Source organism: Strigops habroptila, chromosome 3 (assembly GCF_004027225.2).
Source record: "Strigops habroptila isolate Jane chromosome 3, bStrHab1.2.pri, whole genome shotgun sequence".
Classification (NCBI taxonomy): Eukaryota; Metazoa; Chordata; class Aves; order Psittaciformes; family Psittacidae; genus Strigops; species Strigops habroptila.
In genome coordinates, this window is record NC_044279.2 from 6343973 (window position 1) to 6359859 (window position 15887).

The following is a 15887-nucleotide window of genomic DNA, read 5'->3' on the forward strand; positions in this document are numbered from 1 at the left end:
GGTTCAGCTGTAACAGTTGTTTTTCTCCTTCTTAGTAGCTGGTGCGGTGCTGTGTTTCAGCTTTAGTCTGAGAACAATGCTGATAACACACCAATGGTTTAGTTGTTGCTATGTAATGCTTACCCTGATCAAGGACTTTTCAGTCTCTCCATGCTCTGCTACTGAGGAGGGGCACAGGAAGCTGGGAGGGAGCAGAGAAAGGACACCTGACCCAAACTAGCCAAAGGGGTATTCCATACCACAGCACGTCATGCCCAGTGTATAAAGGGGGGGAGTGAGTGAGCGGCTGCGTGGTTCTGAGTTACCAGCTGGGCTTAAACCACGACACTATCTTACAAAACTCCATGTGAAAATTACAATTGCATGGGAAACTTTAGCTGAAATTGACTTTTCAGAAAGAATTCAGAACATGAGCAAATTCTTCTCATCCTACAGAAAAATCAGCCGAGGTAGTGTCTTTTAATCCCTGAGAGATTGACTGATCTTTGATTCCCAGCACATCATGCATGTATTGCCTTCACTCATCATGAATTTTTGTGAAGTCTTCTCTTTTTTTCCTTCTCTTTTTCTTTCTGTACCCTCTCTTGAGCTTTCTTCTGGTCCTGAGAATAGTTACAGAAGTGATATCAAAGGCACAACGAGATTCTGACTTCATTATACTAAGCAGAAGATAGATTTATGTGGGAATAAGGGAGAGGCCAAGAAATGCTGGTGCCCCCATGACCACCATGTAGACTTTCAGCACAACATGTCCAATGTCTGCAAAACCCTTAAGAGAAATAAGGCAAATCCAGAGTTCAGTAATGCTTCAGGATCTCCGGAATCCAGAGAGAGATGTTGATTCAGTGTAGTTACTCTGGATTTACAGTGATGTAGCTGAGTGAAGAATCTGGCCACTTATCTTTACATAAAGGCTGCAGGGTGTAATTATTTGCATCATGAAGTCTGTTTATTGCTGTTCTAAAAAACATTCATATTATTTTAGACACCACTAAGGAACATTTGTGTTTAATCTTGTTTAAGTGTATATTTATTCCCCATGAGAAAGGAATTCATGTCAGATGGTTTGAGCTCATCAGTAAGGAAAACAGTCTTTGCTGCACAATAGAACTGGGACTGAGCGTGGTGCTGGGTGTTAAAGCTGGCCAACACTTCCCGTTGTATTACAGTGTTATTGTTGGTTTGGGGGAGAGGTTAAGTGGAAGGCAGCTTGGCTAATACGAAGTTTATGCAGAGCCTCAACTCAACATACAAATAATACTCATTCACAACATCTCTGAGAAGCAGATTGTGTGCAAACAATTTTGGTTTGCTAGTGTATATGTTTTTTTAAACCCAAGCAATGTCTTCCCTACATCCTGGAGCTGGGGCTTAACACTTTGCAAAAGGCTGGTCTCAGTGTCAATGTTCCTGTGGTAGTCCAGTCTAAATGTCACTCATTTATAGAAGTGGAAGTGTTGCATTTCATGCATGCTCTATATCTCTGCAGTTTAGCTGTTAAGTGTCCGAGTAGCCTGTCCTCCCAAAGCATCCTCAACATTTCTTAAGCCATACTGACAAAACTTCTCAGGACAGCTCAACATACTGCACTGCAGTGCAGAGAGGCTGGAAATGAACTTAATTTCTTCATCATTTCTGGTCTGCAGCAGAGTGGCAGCAGAACCTCAGGCAGCAGCATGTTTCCGTCATGCATTTTGCCTTGCTCTGTTAGCACAGGACTCAGATTCATCCTTAAGGTCCACATTTTCCTCTCTCCCTCTTCAATGCAATCTTTTTATCAAGCCTGGGTGACTTCCTGTTCCCTCTTTTAACTGGGTCTCAAGGCTCCTTGAGTACCTCAAATATGATTTCATCTGATGTCCAACTCTGCAGACACACGTGTTAGAAAGGTGCTTCAACTGACTGGGCAGATACTTCTTTGGGATAAGTAAAGCTTAGTATTGCTCAGGGTGGCATTCTAGGGCAGATACCAAGGTGTTTCCAAAGAGATTAATTATTTTGGCCAACACATTGAAGATGGGTTCTTTTTAAAAAAATTCTGGACATTTAGCCTTCGAAATGCTGTATTCAGGATCATAATTGCTTTTGAAACTCTTATAGATAGTAGCTGTACACAAGTGTTTCTAATATTAGACAGCTTGGTGTGTCAAAGAGGAATTCTGTATCTAATAGGTCCATTGACCTATTTATGTTGCACAACCAACCTAAAATCAAGCCTTGTTAAAAATGTCCTTCAGTTTAACCTTTCTTATCTGGTTCCACATTCTCCACCCTATTAAATATTTTGTAAACCTGAATAATATCTTCAGTGATTCTTCTCTGCTCTATGGAAAACGAATTTAGTTCGATAAAGCTTTTCATAGTAGCTCGAAGTATTTCCATTAAAACTTGAAATATGTTGTCACAAAACATTTAAATCTGCCTTTCAATGTGTGGATGTTTGGAGGCCTTGAGGGTATTTTTTTGGTCTAGATTTCTTTTAATAGAACACTTCAGTTTGTTGTGTTTCATAAGTGTAAATTATTTTGTCTGGTTTCAAAGCCTGCACTAAGCTCAGGAAGAAATGTTTGCATATCTCCAGATAATGCATTAAATTAATATTTCTCAGTTGAGAAAACTGCCCAAGTTTAGGAGAGTGCAAAGGTACAGGCTTAAATTTAATCCTTTTCTTAATGCTGTTAAAGCCAAACTACTGCATGGAACAGGGATGGGCATGAGCATGTACTTCTAATATGCCTTAAACCACGACAGCCACATAAATCATACCCATCTTTCTACCCATATGTAACTATATCTCTCCTGAATCAGTCTTTGACCAAGAGCTCTTATTCTGTCCTTTGTAGACATGTGTCATAAGAGCCCCAAAATGTGATTACTTCCATTAAAATTAATCTTGCAGCTTCATTTTACACAGATAAGACTTAGCAACATTCAATCCATCAAACTGTTACAGAGGGGTTGGTGGTCAGTGCAACTTTGATACATGGACAACACAGAAAAACAGGCCAGGAAGTGAGGAACCAACAGGGCATCTGATGTTTGAGGATGTCAAGTTTTACTGCTGGCTTCTAATTGCAGTATATTAAAAAAGAAGAGAAAAATATCCAGCATCTAATAGTGACTGTTCAATCTGTATGAAACTCCTTCCTCGAGGTTCATACAATTACATATTTCCAAACAAATTAAACTCCAATGATCTTTCTCCCATACATTCTTACTAAATGTCTTTGACCGTAAGAGAGTCTAAGGACACTCATTCTCTTCTCATTTCTCTTAGGCTTGAAACAGTATTCATTCAGAAAGAACAGAGACAATGCAATCCCCCAAACTATTAATTTTTTTATAATTGTAAATTTATAATTTCAATTTTGCATACCCATGGATGTCTCTCCCTACAGCATTGTTAGAAATGATTTTTTAAAAGCCTTTGCTTAAAAAACCCATGAAAGATTAAGCTTTCATTTTAGTAAAAATCCCCTCAGGCAATAAATAGGTTCTTTTGTCTCTTGGCCCTAGAAAAAAAAAATTAAAATGGTTTAAATTGCCCATGGTTAAAGTAACTGTTTCTTGCAATTATCAGATGGTAGTGAATAAAAATGAAAATGAAATCATAAAAGAATAAAAACCAGGTAAATGCATATTATGTCTTTCATGAGTTTCTCACAGGTCTTTTGAAGACTCATTTAATCATCTTTCTTGTCTTTTATTTTGATATGATAATTGTTTCCTTTATTTACTTTAATCACCTCTATTTAGTTAATTAATTCTTCACTTTCTTTTCATTTCACTTGCTTAGAGTACTTTCCTTTTTTAAAGGCAGGTACCTGTGGTAATTCGTAACATGGATTTGGGCTGGGGTAGCTTTTATCTGACTCCTAGTTGTATGAGCCAGTTTGTCTCAACTCCCTTTTGGTTGGGTCCTGGAAGTTTGCGTTTCCTATTAACTGGGAAGGGATTTTGGAGGAACTGCCTCAGGTGTAGGTATCAACACTGTAAATTTCTCAATTTAGGAAGGATGAATCTCAGCTGTCAGGGGCTTTGTCTTCTCCTCCAGAGACTGTCCTTGTTACATCCTGCAAGTGGATCGACTAGCAAAGAGTTCACAGGGAGGCTGCTATTCCAGAGCCTGCAGACATATAGTTAATTCAGTGGGTGGTGGGAAGGCCTGGAGATGGATGTGAAGTAGGAACGTACAAGCTCAGAATCAGAATATCTGCCTCTAATGCTGTCTGCCATTTAATTTGTCTTAGTTGAGCTGATACCCTAATTTTCCCAAGGATAATATTGTTTATTCTGACTGGTGGTACTAGGTTGATATGGCACCTTTCCAGATACCAGGAGCTATGAAGGTCCTGATCTTTATGCAAACTGATGTTGAGCAATAGCAGAAAAATGTTTTGTACTCACAGGAAGAATATGGAAGTTGGGTTTCAGACACCAGCTTACTTTGTCATCTTGCCCTTCTCCATCACTGCATATATTTTTATTATTTAATGCCATACCATTATAGTCACAGAATCACATAGGTTGGTAGACACTTCCCGAGGTCTCTACTCCAGGCTCCTGCTTGCAGCAGGACCACTCAGAGCAGGTTGGTTAAAGCCATGACCAGTCAAGGTTTGAGTATCTGTAAGGATGGAGGTTCCACAGCCTCTGTGAGCTCATTTCAATTTTGTTTCTTAAAATACATGCATAAATGGGGTGGTTTTTTTCAGTATCCAACAGGAAAATCCTTCTGTGCGCAAATGAAGAGACAAAACATCTAATTATGTATCCAAATTTATCTGCATAAACATACACAGTATAACTTCTGAGCTGTGGGGGAATGGAATTGCTAAACCAGAAGCTAATTCAGTTTCAGACCTAGGAGCCTTGATTTTCCATGACATTTTCATGATTATTTGATTCTCTAAACTATTATTTATTCACCCAGCTGAACTAGCTATTCATGCTTCAGTAAAAAAGCTCTTCAGGTTTATCTGCTGTGTAAACCTAAGAGGAAATCTATCTGCAAAAAAAAAAAATACTGTCAGTGTAGAAAGTAAGACTTTTTTCTTTAACAGCCTCTTAAAATCCAGCCCAGCTTTTGCCGTATTATATCAGAATTCAGCCATTAACTCTTATGTTGAAAAAAGAAAAGTTCTCCTAAGCACAAAAATCTAAAAATACTCATTTTCAGACAGATGCTGACATTGAAGAATAACAGCCCCAAAAAAAGGAAGTCTGTGAAGTATAGAATAAACTAAAAAGAGGAGAAAACTGATTACAGTGCCTGTCCTGTAAGGATTAATTCATCCTTTTCCCGTGCTAAAAGAGAATTATAGTTAGGATCCGTGGTTCATTATTTTCGCTACCCCCTAATATAGTATGAAGATTGTCTTTGTTAGTTGAGGGTATTCACGTTGTGAACAGAATTGTCGAAACGTTAGCGATTTTATAGAATATACAAGATGCTTCAGCTGAGCAGCAGTGAAGAATGTTCAAATAATCATTCTTAGAAGATTCTCTCTTTGTTCACTTCAGTACAATACGTTTTCCTCCAATCAGCAGTACAAGTCTGCCACCGTGACATTTTGTTAGAGGCCAGTACACCCACTGAGATAGCTGTGATTTCCTTCCAGGATGATCCAAAAATAACCCTACCAGTAGGTGTGTAGGAAGCTCTGACAGTTTACTAAAGAATGAATTGAGGTAGATGTTTCATGTTGGAAAAGAACGGTTTAAAATGCAGAATGGCGCTCTTCATACTGTAATACAAATTGATTATTTTGTACCATTTCATGTGGAATTAATGCAGGTTCCATTATCATAAAATCATTTAAAATAAGCTTTATTAATTTTTCAGTACATAGAAAACTTCCCTAGTATAATGTTCATTATTTTTTAGGATAAAGATCAGTTGATAAATATTTTAAATAAAGGTATATAAATACAGTATTAATACAGTACACATACCTTGTATGGATGCTTAAACAACCCAAGTGTATGATTTTCAATTTTATATTTAAATCTTGTTATATTGTTAACATCATTATTATAGTATTCAGAGCACAGAGTAGTCCAATGCCTTAACCCTGATCTCAGCACCACTCTCCTAAAAATACATGTTTGCAAGGAAGCCATGGAAGAAAATCTTGCCTTAGCATGTCCACCAGCCAGTGCCTATCACTTGACTGCGGAATTCAAATAGATTTGTGATGGGACAAGTATGTTTCTGAACTGCTGTGTGTCAGATGGGCTTGCTTACCCACACAGTGTTAAGTTTCTGAGTCTGTGGTTAGGCTCCTAAATAAGTGAATTGATTTTGACTGCTCTTAGTGTTCAGAGATTATGCTACTTCTTGGAGAGATACACTAATATTAAACCCATCTGATAATTAGGTCACCCTTAAGCAGGCATCCAAACACAAGTTGGAGCCAAAAACAGGAAACTGGGCATGCAGTTTTGACCTATATTTGTATTTTTAATAATGCCTCAAAATGTCTTTCAATGACTAAAGAAGAAAAGAGTAGGAATTGTGGCTAAAAATCTCCCAAAGTCTCAGTGCAGTAAGAGGAGAGGTGAAGGGTGATGAATTCCCGTGGAGCACCCCTGGAACACTGCTGCCTGCCTGGTCTCCTCATTGTGATAATCTGAAGGATGCCAGTGGCAGCAGACAGGCCATCAATTAACTGGAATGACCTGTTTGCATATTTGTCTCTTAAAATGTAACAGGTCTTTGTGTATTCTCCTAGCAAATTGATTTCTGTACAGGTGTATCAACTCAGCCTAAAGGATCTTTGGGCAACTCAGTTGCTAAATAGCTGGGCTTAGGGTGGGCAGAACCTGCTAGTGAAGAAGCGTGTATTTCTCAGTGAAGGACTGTGTTAGTTCTTTGGTTTTGTTTTGGTTGTTGTTTTTGGGTTGGGTTTTTTTTTTTAGGAAACAGTATACAGTACTAAACCATGGATTAATAGGATCTAATTCAACAGGAGACATGTTTGTTTTTTAAACATTAGTACATTATCATCTTTCTCAAGTATTAAATCCATTGCTTTAGCACATTTCAGGGTTTACTTTACTTGAAGGATACAAATAATGCTTTATAATACATTATATTTTGCAAGTGTCTCTCTACCCCTCTCTTAATCTCTATTTCAAGCCACAAGAATCCCAGTTTGTAAAGAACGCTATTTTTCTTTCTGTTGGAAGTACTATTTCAAGTTCATTCAGGGCTGTTTTCTACAAAGGAAACATCATTCTATCAGCTTGGCTACACAGGTAAATATGTGAGCGTATATGCTATATATCTTACATGAAGTTCCAAGCCCAGAAAATATGCTTGAGTTCATATTATTTAATACTGTAAATCTTAGTAAAACTCATGCATTTGAAGGAGCTTTCAGCTGTTTAAGGTTTGCTACTGCCAGCATTGTTCCTTCAACCCTACTGAGTTGTACATGTGTCCGTGGATACTCATGGTCGGCTTTCCTAAGGCACGATAAATTGTGGAACATAATGGGAATTAGAGTTTATGAATCATAGAATCATAGAATCATAGAATAGTAAGGGTTGGAAAGGACCTTAAGATCATCTAGTTCCAACCCCCCTGCCATGGGCAGGGACACCTTGCCCTAAACCACGTGGTCCAAGGCTCTTCAACCTAATTGTTTCACTTATTGTTTCTGAGAAGAGCTAGTTGTTTGAATATGGGGCCGCTGATTTGTTTTATGTATTGGCCAAACAAAAATATCTCCAACAACTGCATGAGTTGTAAACCAAATAAAGTAAACCCTTGACTGCCTTGCTGTTCGTGGAACAAAAATGTGCAATATGAATGAAAAGAACCAGTGCCATGTTGAACTACATATGGCTTTACAAATGGTCTGCAAAGGATCTGGCTGGATTTTGTCTGAGACAAGATAATCCTTGAGTTCTGTGGCTTACAGACCTGAATGTCTATATCTTCTGGTCTGCTATTGCAATGAGGTTGTGCTTGCACAGCCCCCTAAAAATCCGTTCTTCTATGGAAATTATTATTCATGCAGTTTCTGGACTTATAATTCCTTTACCTACAGACTCAAATTTTCAGTATATAGTTTATGATTTTATAATAATCTCTATTCTAAAATACCATGGATAGGATTCCTAAGTGTCTGAAGTAAACAGATCTTTTTGGCACGTCTTGCTGCAATGGAAAGACAAACACCTCCCAAGGATTTTTACCTGATCTTAAGACAGATGAAGATGAATCAGGCCATGCTCTCCCATGTACTAGAATTTGAATTGCCATATTGCATATGATTAGCATTCCTGCAACAAAAACATTGCTTACCTTGAACTATAGTCTTGGACTTCAATGACACTCCTTTTTTTATGGAGAGATGCTACTGCTTGTTGTTTGTTATTGCTTAGTGGTGAAAGTACATCAAAGATATTGCAGGCACATAGAGGGCAGCGTGACGGAACCTGTACCCAGGCAGGAGATCCTGGCCTCAAGTAGACCCTTATTGATTCTAGATCAGAAATTCTTTGGGAAGTGATGTAGAAGTGGTTGTATGCTGAAGTGGTTCCACATGAAGGTCATTTCAGCATCAGAGCACGAGTCCCTAAACAACAGCTTGCTCCAAATTGTGTGAGGTAGCAGTAATAAACATGAAAGCACAGCTGGAAGTTCCCTGTAGATATGCTAATGCTCTGGTTTTGATGTGATTTCAGTGGTGCTTTGATGAACACAGGCCACAGCCTTTGGCCCCACTGAGTAAAACAGTCATAAATGCTCAGTAATTACTCTTTGTTTTCTTCATATTCTGGGGTTTCAATTTGGTTTTATTTCAGTTTGAGTTACAGCTGGAAATATCTAATGGCCAGCTATGAAGTTTAACCCAAGCCGGTCCACTGTGCCTTATTATTTTCTTCCCTAGCCTCTCTTTATAGTACTTCCTACCCAAAACCAAAAGCGATTTATCGTTGTGGTCTGCTGGGGAGAATGCATGATATGTTGCAGGCACAGTGCTGAAATAGGATATATGATTTGTAGTTTACACTAGAGGTGGATGGTCTTCACTGAGCAATACATTTCTACAAATCAAAAGTATCATTGTGGAGTTGACCCAGAATATTAACTTGCTTTTTACTCTCTCTTTCCATCTTCATAATGTCACAGGAAAATGTACCCTTAAACACAATAGCCTAGATTCACAAAGATATGCCCAATGAATAAACTCTTCTTTCCTAAAATACCTTCTGTTATAGATAAGTTTAGAAAACTGCAAAAATAACCAGCTGATGTTTGTCTGTGATACTTGTAGAACCTTTGTATGCTGTGGTTTCTCCTCCTTCTTTGCACTGCTGTGGAAGGTGTTTGGTGTAGACACTGTAATTTCAAGACAGTCAGAAATGTCAAATTAGGCTTTAACATAAATGACATGAGTGATTAAGATAAGTGACCCTGATTTTCACTTGTCCCAAGCTCACGAAACTTCCTTAGCTCTCAAATACCCAGCCACTACCGAAGAGTATGGATTTATGAGTCTAAAGTTAGTCTCCAGTTCTTGAAGACTTTGGCTCCTTCTGAATTTGTGTTTCTCTTTTCCTATACCCTCAGAAGGTATGGACAATCTTTCACAGGAATTGTTCACCTGTGAGTAGTGAAGAAATAGAGGGACACTGACATACTTGAGAAAGGCTGTGATATTAGTATATGTCTTTCTATATTGTCATTCTTGTTTCCCCCTGACTCTTTCTTGCTTTCGCTTTTCTGGCACTCTTTCCCTGGAGTGTGTCTGTCACTTCTATTTTATTCTATCCAAGCACAAGTAGAGCACTAAAACTTACTAGAATCTTCCTTTTTGACATGTCAGACAGCACTTCTAAGATACCAGAAAATGGGCAAACTTTCACTTCTTTCTCCACACCAATGGCAGTGTGTTTGTCAGAGGAGCCTGTGGAGAATTAACCAACCCAGACCAGGAAAATCTACCTCTCCTTTGCCAAAAATTGCCCTGAGAAACAGAACCAATGCATGCTCGTGCTATGTGAACGACTGGGACACCAGCGGTTTGTGCAAGGGTGAATACTCAGATTGGCTGGAGATCACCGTAAAGGGCAGACAATTTAATGCCAGTCACACATGCTAGTTAGATTAGAATACTGATGAGCCCTTTTGAAAGGCCAACTGCATCTTCCTTCAGCAAAAATATTGAAATGCCCCTCTCTCCCCCACCTTCCCCCCAGATTCTCCACAAGAATAAATTAAAACTTGGAGGTGTGGTTATTATCACAGAATAATTAGACCCTGTGGGATTAGAGACACTCAATGTTTGTTAATGCCCCTGGGTTGTGATTATCTAATAATGATGATGCCTCTGTCATCGCTTAATTATTCTTTCCCTTTAAAATGTTCCTTATGCAGTCAGAGCCTGTAGAGTGTGCTCACTTCAGACAGAAACGCAACTGCAAATTCCTGAGAGCACTGTCACATGGGTGGTGATTGACTTACCCACTTCTCCCCCACGCCCATGTTTATAATCCTCATTTCATAAACTGCATCATTACTATACTTGAATCGCTCCTTATTTCCATACGAGACGTTTCCTTCATAGGAGGAAGGTTTGGGGCCTTCATCTTTTTAAAACAACCATTGTTGTTAGTGCTACGTAACAACTGTAAGTGCACCTTAATCAATTGACTTTAAACACATCTGTCCGGAATCCTGTGTTATACCAGATTGGTGGTCTAGGTGCCCCACTACCTAAGGACCTCCTACAGCTGGGTGCCATTCTTCTCTGTTTAAGATGTAAAGAAGATGTAGGTCAGAGCAAAGTTGGAAGCTTCGCATAGACTTTGTCCAACTAAACTTTATCTAATATGCTCCATTATGTATTCCAGTACTTCAAGATATATTCCAATACCTTTAGTCTTTCACTCAGGCCAGCAAGTGTTTGTCTGTTTGGATACAATTTGCAAGACATTGTTCCAGACATCATTGGTTTTTGCAACTAAAGATTAGAAAGAAAACAGAGAACACAGCCTTAATCTGATTATCCTAAATCCAGTGTTATCTCTTAGCTTTATTATCCCTCTTGTACTAAGAAAATGACAAACAAATATTCTGTTTATGCAAGAGATTTTTGGTAATAAACAAAGATTTTATATTCAACGTGCTAAAATTAGAGATTTCTAATTTGGGTTTAACATTTCCTTTTCTCCTCAACTCTTTATTTTCTATGTCACTGACTGGGGAGATTTTAGGAATATTAAATTTTTTTTTTATTTTTTTTCCTTACTTCATTTACTCTCTTTGCATAATTTCCTTATGTTCTTTCTTTCTGTTCTTCTACTATGTTTTTATTTTCTCTTGAACACTGCTAAATCTAAAAGATGGAGCCACTGATCATCTTGCTGGCCTTCCACTGAAGTCCATCCAGCTGATCAATGTTTTCCATGCAATGAGGAGCCCAAATCTGGATGTAGTATTTAGATGTGATCTAAGAAGTGCCGAGTAAAGAGAAAACATCACCTGGGTCTCCTGGCTCTTCTCCTGTTCCAATAGCCCAGAATGCTGTTGGCTTTCTTTGCTGCCAGGGTATGTTGCTGGCTTATGGTCACTTCCCACCAGGACCCTTTCAGGTCCTTTTCAGCAGAGCTTCTCCCCCGCCCATCCATCCCCACCCTGTGTTACTGAAAGGGATTATTTCTTCCCAGGTGCAGGACTTCACATCTGTCCTTGTTATATTTCATGAGGTTCCTCTTGGCCAAGTCTGCCTGTCTGCATCCCTCTAAATGGCAGTCATTCAGTCAGGAGCAGTTTCAGTCAGATCTATTTCATCTAGCCTTTGAGTCAGTGAGCTCAGGAAGGCAGCAGAAAAACAGAAATTCACACAAATTCAGTACAAGAAAGAGGATTCTGAATTCAGACAACCACCAATACAGATTTGACAGGAGTCTCTCCCAAAAGAGAACATGTTTTCTCTGCGACTTCTCATGCTTGAAGTCATAGAGATACTGAACCTTAAATTTGCAGGTAACATTGATCCCTGGTGCACTACTACATCGTCTTAACCGGAGTTATTTAAACTCTCCATTAAGTAAAACAACAAGAACAAAGTTGTGGTTCACAGCCAAGCGGAGATAAGCAGGTAGCTGATATCAAAGTAAATGTTGAGCTTCCTGTTGTGCCGTGCATGAGGTAGTGACAGGCAATTGCAAAGTGTAACCAAGAGCTGCCTAAAGGAAAGCTGTCAGCAGGGTTGACACGGTTACTGTTGTGAATCTTTCTGTGGAAAGCACCAGAAAGCTGGTTCTGCTCCAAAAAGATGAGCTGCTTTCACATGGATGGGGTGTGAAGGTCTACAGCAACCCTCTATGCGGGCAAAGAGCTGAAGCTGCCCTTAATTTTCTTTGCCAGTTCTCTCCTTTGGTCCTGCCCTAAAATCAAAATAGTGTTTACAAAAGGAAACTTCACTTACTATCTCTGAAATTCCTCTTTGATACTCTTAATACCTTAGTCCCAGGCCTGCAGTGTGTCTGTGTGTTATTTCTAGACAGTATGACAGCGTTGGAAGAGGAGGAAGGGAACAGGATGAGGCAAAGAAGAAGAGAGAGTGCACACACAGCCTACTGCATATCAGCACCCATAGAATAGTGCCAAGTTAGCATATATACTATGGAGATTCCAAAGAGATTCTTCTTTTCTGTGGTATATGACTTTGCTGAGAAGTCATTCAAGTTCTTTTATTACTTAGACATTTACCAATAAAATTAAGGAAAGAATGGGATCAGCTACACACTGCAAATCACTTCTCTGCTAAATCATAGCAGTGCATGTGTCATTCAAATAGGTGCTTTTCTTCAGAGCAAGTGAGATGGAGTGTCTATCCAGTACTGCATTTCATCACCAAGTTCTCAGGCAGCCTCACTGGACCCCCCAGTTGACCTCTTTGGTTGGGGAAGAGGATTCATTTTATAAATTGGCCCTGAGACATGGGAGGAATGGGATTTGCCCAAGGCTGTGGTACAGACGAATATTGGTCTGTGGTTTTCTTACTTCAGTACACCGAGAAACCCTGCCAGAGCACTACTTGGTCTTAGGTGTAGGAATTAAATAGGCATGACAAGAATGTACCTGTGCCTCCAAGATGCGGCTTTCCAAGAGGCAAGCCAGTGACTGGGAAGAAGCAGAATTAACCCTGTCTTGCAGCAAAAAACACAGAGCTTTATCCAGGGCAGCACAAGAAGTTTGAGGCAGAACTGGGAAAGGCATCAATAGTATCTAGTAGTTTAGCTCATCCTGCTGCTTTTGTGCAAGGCCATCCTACTTTGTATGACCTATACTGTCACACTGCCCAAGTCCCTGTTGTCTAACTCCTTTCTCTGACAGGGTGTGCTTTACAGAACAGTACACATCCTCTGCAGATTAGCTCAGAATTGCCCAACATCTGGCAATTCTCTGAGCCTGAGATTTGATTGAGGTGATTACATTCAGACTCCTGAGTTTTCATGGTTTGGCATTGGTTCTGCATGCAGGATGAAAGGAGATCACTTGGTTTCAGATCACCAGTTTGTTAATACAATGTTGTGTGGCCAACAAGAAGGTCAGGATCTATCCCACAACACATTTCCTCTCTGAATGATCTACGTCTACTTTGAGGTCACCATCTCAGCCAGTGGGAACAGGGTCATTTCAGAGGGCAATTCAGCCCATCCTTAGATAGAAATCTAAAGGTAGGTTGTCTGAATTGGAGGTCTCAACCTCAGAGACAGTCCAAAAGAATAGTTTTGACTAGACTGGCTTAAACTAACAATGAGGCTGCCAAAGGTGGGAAAATTAATCCCATCCACAGTATGCACAGCAAAGCCAAAGAAATATTTACGCATCATTGCCTTGCTGTTATCCTGAATCTAGTTTTCCAGCTGATGTAAATCCAGCTGATGTAAATCATTACAACTCAATGGACATAAGCTAGCCAAAAGAATGGCCAAAAGTTTCTATGCTAATACTGGTTGTTTTTCTAGGTTGGCAGAGTTTTTAGGAATTGTTTTGCAGTGTTATTTAAATTAAAAAGGGGAATGGCTCATTGCTGGTTAGACTTCTATTAAAAAATCTCTGATCTAAAAGGTGCTATAACCTTTTACAGGTAGAAATAAATGTGTTGAGAAGGATAGTTGAAAATGCCAGCCCCTTCCAGCCTTAAATATCTCTATGAATGCAACATTACTGGTTAAACACAAATATCTATACCGTGTAGAGCAACCACTCCAAATGAAAATGTGTTCTCTGTATCAAAGAGAGCTCTGTTAAAGAATATGTTAACCAAAGGCCAAGTCTCTTTATTCATAATGAAGCTGATTGATAGCAAAAATTTCATCAATTAAATGGAGAAAGCAGAGTAAGATCAAATGGCTGGGGTTGGGAGTGATTTAGGGGGTGGTGAGGAAAGGCTGCAGCCATGTCTTTCTCCATTTCACAGCTTCTTAGTGGTATTATTTGTATTATTTGAAGTTTTCTGGCTGTTTATTAAATTGGGGTTGAGCTTGGAAGAAAGAGGAAGTTGTGAGACTGACACAGAAATGTGGGAATAGAGGCGTCAATGAAGAAGAAACAGTAAGGTCTCTAATAGTGAAATAAATATTTTGAACCTTCTCACCTTTCATGGTTGGAGATACTAAAGTGTTCTGTAAAGCCTCTGTGTGTGGCCTGGATGGAGAAGGCAGTAAGTGGTCAGCATGCTGTGTACCTGCAGGAAAGAGCAGATTTTTCTACAGGTTACTGGGCAACTCTTTATTCTTACACATCTAAACTGACCTATTTATCCAATGCTGTGATATTATTTTCATGTATTAATAGATTTTTAAGGTCAGTGGGGAATATGATGAACATCTTCTCTGAACTCTTGCAACAACAGCCAAAAGATTCAACCCTGTAACTCCTGCCAATAGTCTCTGATTGAGCAACAGCCTCTTCGAGAAAGTTGTTGGCTTATTCCAATGACTGATGTTAGGAAAAAGTTCCTTTGAGTAGACAAAATCTTATCTATCATGTTCTGATGTTTATCCAGGGCTTAACGTTGTGAGGGGATGATCGGTGCAGCTGGTAAAAAGCGTCTGGGTTCTTCACCAACTGTTGCATATTCAGTCAGCATTCATCAGGCTGGAGTTCCAGTCTGTTGAATCTCTCCCCCTAGCTTCGGTATTAGCTAACTCACTTTGTACTGCCCAGAAACGTATTGAGTCTCTGACATATATATATTTTAAGGAGGCAAGGATAAAATTCCCAGTATAAAAGGAAAAATAATGCACCAAATGTTGTGGATACAGGGTGTGCCATGCAGAGGGGCACCAGAAGCCGAAGTCCTTTGCACTATTTTTGTGTGGTTTGATTTTCCTCACTGGTGCACCAGTATTTGCTTGTATTTAGTGCACCAGTGTTTGGTGCACTAGTAGCACAAGGAGGGCAATTCCTAGTGGCATTACAGCTCCATACATCAAGCTGTCTAAGTACCTGGAGACAGATGCTTACTGTTTATTACGCAGCACTATGAAGTGGTATGATTCAGAGCAGCAATGTTCTGCTGTAAAGGATGGAGGGAGCTCTGACATGTTTTCTTTTAATTTATTTGGTAGCAGGGGAACCTGGTAAAAAACAATTTATAGATTCTGTAGGTATCCAATCTGTTTTTGCCATCTGGTCAACTAAAACACATTAATATAGAATAACGCTATTCTGACAGTGAATTATACTTCCTTTACCATTAGTCTGAGCAGTTGTGGAGCCCAAGAGCTTTGCTGACACAAGAGAGTTATACAGGTTCCCCCAAAGTAGTGCGGTCATCTACTGTTACCACGAGGCATGTGATTTTTCTTTTTTCCCTTTGGTTCAATATGTGCTACAATTTTTTAGTTGAAAG

At 39.4% G+C, this 15887-nt stretch overlaps 1 protein-coding gene across 22 annotated transcripts in view; it reads left to right on the forward strand.

The window, feature by feature from the left end:
* Positions 1-15887, forward strand: part of CELF2 (CUGBP Elav-like family member 2) — a 567687-nt gene that overhangs the window by 525939 nt on the left and 25861 nt on the right. The window lies entirely within an intron of this gene.